The sequence below is a fragment of the Symphalangus syndactylus genome, chromosome 12 (genome assembly GCF_028878055.3).
Source record: "Symphalangus syndactylus isolate Jambi chromosome 12, NHGRI_mSymSyn1-v2.1_pri, whole genome shotgun sequence".
In the NCBI taxonomy this organism is placed as follows: domain Eukaryota; kingdom Metazoa; phylum Chordata; class Mammalia; order Primates; family Hylobatidae; genus Symphalangus; species Symphalangus syndactylus.
In genome coordinates this window covers 97,178,705-97,187,293 of record NC_072441.2, presented here as the reverse complement: position 1 = coordinate 97,187,293, position 8,589 = coordinate 97,178,705, and the positions used below count along the sequence as shown (strand labels likewise).

At 38.7% G+C, this 8,589-nt stretch overlaps 1 protein-coding gene across 4 annotated transcripts in view; it reads left to right on the top strand.

Annotated features, from left to right (window-relative positions):
• The window catches only part of NME7 (NME/NM23 family member 7), a 238,133-nt gene that overhangs the window by 228,256 nt on the left and 1,288 nt on the right, over window positions 1-8,589 (top strand). The gene's annotated exons all lie outside the window — the stretch shown is intronic.

Here is an 8,589-nt window from a genome sequence, read left to right as displayed (position 1 = left end):
GCATTTGCTTTCATAATTTCTTTCCAATTTTAAGTGACGAAGTCCATCCCAGCTATTCCCTTCATTATCTCATGAATTCTGATTATGTATTCTCTCAGCTTTTATCCAATCTAAGAGCTTTTTTACTTTTCTCTTCTGTCCTTATAAAAAAAAAAACGGCATTCCATCTTCTAAAAAATTTTTGTTTCTATTTTCTAACTCTATTATTTTTGTCTTGGAGCTTTTCTAACTGAAATGTGTATGAAATATAGCAATAGGAACTTCCCAAGAAATAAAATATTCTGTGGTTTGTTTTTCTTGTAAAGAGTACTATAATTCCTTGGGTTTAATTGACAACATCCTTTATGAGGACACTCAGCATCTCAGCATTGATGGCCTCCTGGACAGCAGTTTTGGCCCAAGTATTCAGGGAATGACGAGGACATACTCCAAGATCCCTTTCCTGAATCACTGTTTATTGTTTATAAAACTCATCTTGTAAGCCTGCTTTGATTTATTTCCTTATCAATACCCAAGATAATCCAGTTGAAGTTTACTCTGCTTTTCTGCCCATATTCCCCACTTCATCTTTTGAGGCCTACCTGTCTCCTTGGCACATTATCCATGTTAAGTGCCTCCAAGGTACTGTGGATACTAGTAAATGCCAAATTAAGTGGGGGGTTTTATTATTTCCCTACATCACATATAATGATATCAGATGGGCTTGGTTTGAGCTCTGATTTCTGAGGCACCTACTTTGACTAACTATCTAGGACAGTAGTTTTCTTTTCTTTTTTTTTTGTCTTCATCCAGAAACTTTATTGTAAATCATTTGTCAACAAGATCTGCATTTCTAATTTCAGTTTGTCATTACTCTGAGGCACAGAGAAAGGAAAAGATGAGATTAGGGTTAATGTTTATTGAGCACTATGTATAAAGGATCTTATTTAGTCCTCATAAACAGTACCAGGGCAGTGGCTTTCAACCCCAGTGGACATCAGAAGTGTCTGTGAAGCTCTTTGAAAATGTGGACATCTAGGACCTACCCAAGACCTAGACTCTCCAGGGTGGGGGTGTAAGCATCTACTTTTTGGTTCTTTAAAGATCCATAGGGTGACTGTGATGTACAACCAAGTTGAAAATCACCAGTCTTGAGAACTGGTCATTATATTTACAATTTATTTTATTTGAATTTTTTTTTTTTTTTTTTTTTTTTTTTTTAAAGGATGGACTGTTCCCTGTCAAAATCTTTTCTTCTCTGGGAGCCACAAAAATGAATTTCTAAGAGGAAGTGTCAAGGTCACCTGAGTTTTTCCCCTCTGCTTGCTTGGCATTCATAACTGAGAAAACCCATCCCTTAAGCTTTACTGTAGCTGATTTGTAGCAGAGCCCATCCTGGGCTACTAGTTTCAGAGTGGGAACATGGGGCCATATGTCCTTTTTTAAAAAGTATTATTTGTATAATGTGCTACAACTTTATAAATCCACCCAGAAACTTACATGCCCACTAAATCCAATGAGATAGGTTTTATTATCTTCAATTTTTAGATGAGGAAACAGGCTCAGAGAGTCTAAATGATTTGCCTAAGAGCACCAGGAAATAGTGGCTAGAATCAAACTCAATTCTTCCAACTCCAAATCTAGTACTCTTTCTGTTCTTTCTACTGATTAATATTTTGATCATTCCATTTTGAAATAATTTCAGACTTATAGAAAAGTTAAAAAAAAAAACTTTCCACAAACCCTTTATCTATATTTGCCAAATGTTAATATTTTACCATGTTAATCATCCTTTTTTCTGTCCTTCTGTACATATGAATTTAATTATTTGTAATTAATATTTAACAGTACATTATAGATATAATTCCCCTTTATCTCTCAATACTTCAGCGTATATTTCCTAAAAACACTGATATTATCTGCAGTCACCACAGGAGGTGATTGCGAATCAAGAAGTTAACATTAATACAATACTATTATCAATGTACAGACCTTCATTTTTTACCCACAAATGTCTTCTGTGGCAAAAGGAAAAAAAAAACAGTTTCTGGTTCAGGATCCAGTCAGGGATCACATATTGCATTTGGTTCTCACGTCTGTTTACTACCTTAGTCTTCAAAATTTTCTTAGTCTGCCTCTGCTGTTCATGACTTGAATAATTATGTATGCTATCATCTGATAAGCAGGAATTGACAGTTCTGGCTGTCAGCACTTGATGGAGTTATTCCGAAATACTTGGGTTCAGTGACATACAGCAGGATGGGCCATAACATTAGGAGAATATTTGGAAACCAATAATAATGATATTTATTATGCAGTATTTATGCTGGACACTATTTTAAATGTCTTCCATATAACTCCCCATTTAAACTTCACAACAAACCTACATAGTAGGTATTGTTACATTATAGATGTGGAATCTGAGGAACAAAGAAGTTAAGTAACTTGCTCAAGGTTATCTGGCCAGGAGATGGCAGGGCTAGGAGTCAAATTCCAACAGCCAGGCTACATCCCTAGTGTGAGCTCTGAACCAGCACAGGCTGAACCAGAGACATTTAACAGAGTTATATGTCTTTAGGCAAATTATTAGCTCAAAAAACTTGAGTCTCCTGAACTGAAAATGGGACTAATAATACCAACGTCATAAAGGTGGTTGTAAGGATTACACACAATAATCTGTTAAAGCATTTGGTATGTAGCAAGAACTTCATTTTTTAAGAGTAACATTTAAAATATAAATATGGAAAAATTGACCGATAAGCATATCTGAAGAAGATACTGTTATGACTAAGAAGATATTGTTATGACTAAGAAGTTACTGTTATGACTAAGTTACACTGAGATGAGAAAACTTTTTAATCATTACAGGTAGGGAGGAGAAGGGAACAGAAGCAACAAACATCTGTTCATATTTTGAGAGACTGGGGAAATACCAGTTAAAACCAAAACCATCTTCAAGGCAAAAGGGGCTAGATAATGATGAGCCATAAACACAATTTTACGATGAATTTATGGAAAGTTGTATCCTTTAGTTATATTAGCAAAGAAGGTAAATGTTTTCCATAAAGAGAAAAGTCAGCACCACTCTACTCTGGGCTGAGATATAATTACCTTCCAGCTTTTAAAAGGGAATTGTTCTCCTTAGTGGGTGGCAGTCAGAGGAATCAAGAGGTTTTTATCTTTTGAGTTTTTAATTTCATATATACATGTCTATATAGAGACTGGGTCTTGCTCTATCACCCAGGCTGGAGTGCACTGGCATGATCTTAGCTCACTACATCCTCGACTTCCCAGGCTCAAGTGATCCCCTCACCTCAGCCTCCCAAGCAGCTGGGACTACAGGTGTACACCACCACACCCAGCTAATTTTTTTTGTTGTTAATTTTTTTTGTAGAGACAGAGTCTTTCTATGTTGCCCAGGCTAGTTTCAAACTCCTGGGCTCAAGTGATCCTCCTGCCTTGGCCTCCCAAAATGCTGAGATTATAGGTGTGAGCCACTGCACCTGGCCTTGAGGTTTTTAAAAGAGAACTCTGGAGACATTGGGTTTCCAGAATTAGAAAAATGTATAGTCATTTTAATGTGACATTTTCATTTAGTCTTTTTTTTTATTTTTATTTATGTATTTTTTTGAGAAGGAGTCTTGCTCTGTCACCCAGGCTGGAGTGCAGTGGTGCAATCTCGGCTCACTGCAACCTCCACCCCTGGGGTTCAAGCAATTCTCCTGCCTCAGCCTCCCTAGTAGCTGGGATTACAAGCGTGCAGTACCACGCCCAGCTAATTTTTGTATTTTTAGTAGAAACGAGGTTTCGCCATGTTGGCCAGGCTGGTCTCAAACTCCTGACCTCAGGTGATCCACCCGCCTAGGCCTCCCAAAGTGCTGGGATTACAGGCATGAGCCACTGCACCCGGCTCATTTAGTCTTAAAACATTTCAAATATGTCAACTAAACCTATGGAGAAGATAAGCATATCTGAAGAAGATACTGTCATGACTAAGTCAACTTAATTTTTTAATTAGACTATAGATTTGTGGGGGGTACATGTGCAGCCCAAGGGCTTTTGGGGCTCTGTAGCTACAACAATAGGCAAGGATGGATTTTCATCTCCTTTCTATCAAGGTTTGAATGTTTCCTCTGAGTCTTTCCACCCAGAGAACCCTAGACTTCTTTCAGTTACCACTCCTTTCCTCACTTTGTCCACTTCTGAGCCCCATATTTTGGGAGCTGAAAGTAAGTAGTGCCTTGGAGAGGGGAGACAAAAAGGGAAAGAGAGCCCAGCAAAGGTTCATTCAAGGCTCACATGTGCATCCCCTACTGGTAGCTGCCTCTTGCCATCCCCACAGCATAAGCCCTCCCCTCCTCACCCCTGCCCAAGGCTGCAGAGCGCCATCCGAGGGCCTCTGTTCCATGCCTGCTGAGTCTGCCAGCTCACACCTTCCATAATCTGCCTCACCCTGCACCTTCCCCAACCTGCCCAACTCTCAACCATCAATCTGTTCATTGCTTATTTTAAAAGCAGCCTTTTCAACCACATTTTTCATTCAGCCATTAGGACAACCATGCTAAAGCAACCCTACAGTAGAGGCCCTTGGCTTTAAGCAGAACTGGTGCAGAACAAAAATGTCAGGGCTTTTTTTCAAAATTTATTAAGAATTTCAAGACAGCAGCAGCAGAGCATTAAACCAAACACAAGGCTCTTCTAGGCATGTGGCCCCGTGTACAGACTGCAGGCCCATGCAGCCAGCCTTGGCTGTAAGGGGCCCAAGTGAGTTGAAAGTTAGTCATCTACTAAATACACTGATATATTTAAAACTCAATGTCATATTATTGGAACACTAACAAAATTGCACTTCAATCAAACTGACTAGATTTTATCCAAAAATCTAGTATAATAACACAGGCACACATATTTTAATTTGGTGCTGGAATTCCACAACTGTGCGATAGATTCTATAAGTGTTCAAGCACATCTGTACTCTTATTTAAAAGAAAATATAACTCCACAGGCATTTCTGATACTCAACCAACATTAAAAACCATTGGAAAATAGATGCCTGCATTCCACCTCTAAAGTGTCTGATACACTAATGAAAGAATAACAAGCTTCACAAAGCTATCGGGAAGGAAATGAGATTTATATGTGAAATTAGACTATGCACTATAAAGTAGTAAATAAATGTAAGCTATTGTTCTTATTTAATAGTGACAAAGACAGAACAAGCCTTCAACTTAATCTTATAGGTAGTCAAGTATCATTATCCATTGGATATGCTGAATATGTTAAATGAATGGCAGAAGAAGGAGGGGAAGGAAGTGGTATCGATGAGAATAGTTTAGACGATGTAAGACGTTTAGAAGTACAAAAGTAAAAATTTCATGAGGACCTAGTATGTTTGGACACTCCCCTGTGACCCCCTACCTCTACCCCACCCCAACATTTCATAGTTAGTGCTGGGTACATAGTAGGTGGCTCAGGAGAAATTTGCAAATGAAAGAAAAGAAAGACCTGCTCTAGGCAAAGGTTTCAAAGGTTTATGGTAGGCATGGACTTCTCCATCTATTTTCATTTTCTGCAGTATAACCTGAGTTGTATTATACTATTATACTATTCTCTTGCTGTCTAGAGGCTCCAAAGCAGACTCTTCAGAACCTCCCCAAGGCCTAATCTTTACCTGCTGGTTATTTCAGAACCCCTGCTCCTTATCAAAAGGAAAGGATCCTATGTCCTATTCCTGCAGGACTGTTCCATACTCCTTGAAGCACTCCAAAAGACAGACCAGCCTGGCTGAGTTCTAAATTAACCCATGTCACCTCCTGCCTGGTCTGTATAAGGTCAACACTAAGGGAGAATATATGTGTCTCCTTGGAAAAGATAGCCCTAGAGGCCGCCTATGATTTTATGAAATCCAAGTTTTTTAAAGGCTTTGTGCTAAAGCTAGCTACAGATAGTGTGTTACAGCTTTATTACAATATGGGCATTCTCTTAGGGTCTAGGATCCCTTTGTGACTAAATGAAAGAGCTGAATTCTGTAGTCAATAAGAGTCAACACCTTAGTAAGATACTTAATCCCTCAGAAAGGACTGATGCTGAAAGTCCCTCAGAGAAAAATAGAGAATTAAAGCATGAACCAAGATAGATAATTAAAGCATGAACCTTGTTTCACCCCTTTGTTTCACATGACTAGGATATGGGTGCTCATTGGAACCATCGGTTGGAAGAATAACAGGCTTATCTGTTTCTTGATCATCTTTCTCAGTGTAGAGCCCAGGGGACTACAGATAACATGTGTGGTTAACAGTAGCCCCCTCTTAAAAAAGGAGAAAGTCATGTTTTCTCAGTTGAATTTGAAACCAAGATCACTTTACTCACTCAATTAAAACTGCTATTGACTGTTCCTTGGATAGCTTCCCTCTGTATTCATAAGGTCCCTTAGTCCTAGATTTTCAAGGTAATGTCATTTGGTTCTCCTCTGTGAGCCAAATATACACAGATATCAAAGTGTTACTAATCCTTTGAGAAGCCAGGAGTTTAAGCTATTACTGAGCTTTGAAAGATTCTCATAACGGAACTTTTGTTTCTGATCAGTGATGTTTTTAATTTGGAGTTGGAGCAGTTCCCTCTGGTATTAGGTGCAGCTGGAGCAGACAGGGCATGCTGTTGTTCTAAAGTAGATAGGTTCTGGGTAATGCTGTTTTTGGTTGGGTTTTTTGTTTTTGTTTTTCGAGACAGGGTCTCACTCTGTTGCCCAGGCTTACTGAAGCCTTGAAGCCTTGAACCTCCTGAACTCTAGCTGTCCTCCCACCTCAGACCTCCAAGTAGCTGAGATCACAGGCGTGTACCACGATGCCCAGCTAGATTTTTGGGTTTTTTTATTTTTTATTTTTTTGGTAGAGACGGGGTCTCCTTATGTTGTCTAGCCTGATCTTGAACTCCTGGGCTCAAGTGATCCTCCAACCTCAGACTCTCAAAATGTTAGGATTACAGGCATGAGCCACTGTGCCTGGCCTAAAATGCTATACTCTCAAGCAGAGTCCTAAATTTTAGTCAACCATTTATCACTTCCATGCTTTTTATCATATTTACCACCTGAAATTTTACTATTTTTCTTTCAATCCATTCAGTGCTATACTTGAACAAATTTATTTTACTGCTATAAATGGAAAACTACTTGTTTTAAACTATTCTTAATTGAAGGTAATAAAATACAATGAAAAGCAGTTTAAAAATCCTAGCTAAGGGTATATACCCAAAGGACTATAAATCATGCTGCTATAAAGACACATGCACACGTATGTTTATTGCAGCACTATTCACAATAGCAAAGACTTGGAACCAACCCAAATGTCCAACAACGATAGACTGGATTAAGAAAATGTGGCACATATACACCATGGAATACTATGCAGCCATAAAAAATGATGAGTTCATGTCCTTTGTAGGGACATGGATGAACTGGAAATCATCATTCTCAGTAAACTATCACAAGGACAAAAAACCAAACACCGCATGTTCTCACTCATAGGTGAGAACTGAACAATGAGAACACATGGACACAGGAAGGGGAACATCACACTCCGGGGACTGTTGTGGGGTGGGGGGAGGGGGGAGGGATAGTATTAGGAGATATACCTAATGTTAAATGACGAGAGTTAATGGGTGCAGCACTCCAACATGGCACATGGATACATATGTAACAAACCTGCACATTGTGCACATGTACCCTAAAACTTAAAGTATAATAATAATAAAAGAAAAAAAAAATCCTAGCTAGGTAACATCTCATGGCAAAGCTTCTGAGACCAAGGCCTGTCCCTCTTTATTTGCAAGGGAAATTAACCAGGGTTGAGGACATACCAACTCAGTATTTCAGTTTTCCTTCCGAGAATATTAAGGGTTGAAAAGAGAATCCTTTTTCTCTCTTCAGTATTTAAATGCTTTTCATTCCAAGCAGTCAGCCTATCTTTGAAAAAACTCAATCCCTTTATATTGTGTAAGGAATTAAGTATTTGACAGGACTTGTGTGAAAACCCATTTCTTGAATGTAAGAACACCCCAAGGGAGATAGATGGCACTGTCCCTACACCCATGAAATATGTCATCTACTAAGGGTCAGAATAAACTGATTAAAAAGAAATAATAAATGTATTGAAGTCAGAGAAATATGCAAATGGTTAACACTAGAATATGAGCAGCAGAGGAAAAAAGATGGAGTTTTGTCTGTTTTGTTCACTGATAGATCTCTCACTAGCTGTTAGAAGAGTGCTTGGCATATGGTAGGTATCTGCTGAGTCTAAGAACACAAACCACATCCCCCAGTCTCCTAGTGGTGATATAACGCTGAAGATCAGGAGTGGGAAATAGGTTGGCACAATCTGGAGAAATTAAGAGAAGCAAGATTTGGAGAGAATCTTGGAGAAAGTTACAGACACAATGGCTTAGAACAGAAGGTACACAATACATATGAAAACAGGTTAAGTATGTCTCACCAAGGTCGTGACCTTATAGCAGCCTTAAAAATGCAAAATACCCTCCAATTTGAATGAATGCTCCCCTTTTCTCAGACCTAAAGCCCCATTCCCCTTATTCACAAGCATCACAAATTTAAATATC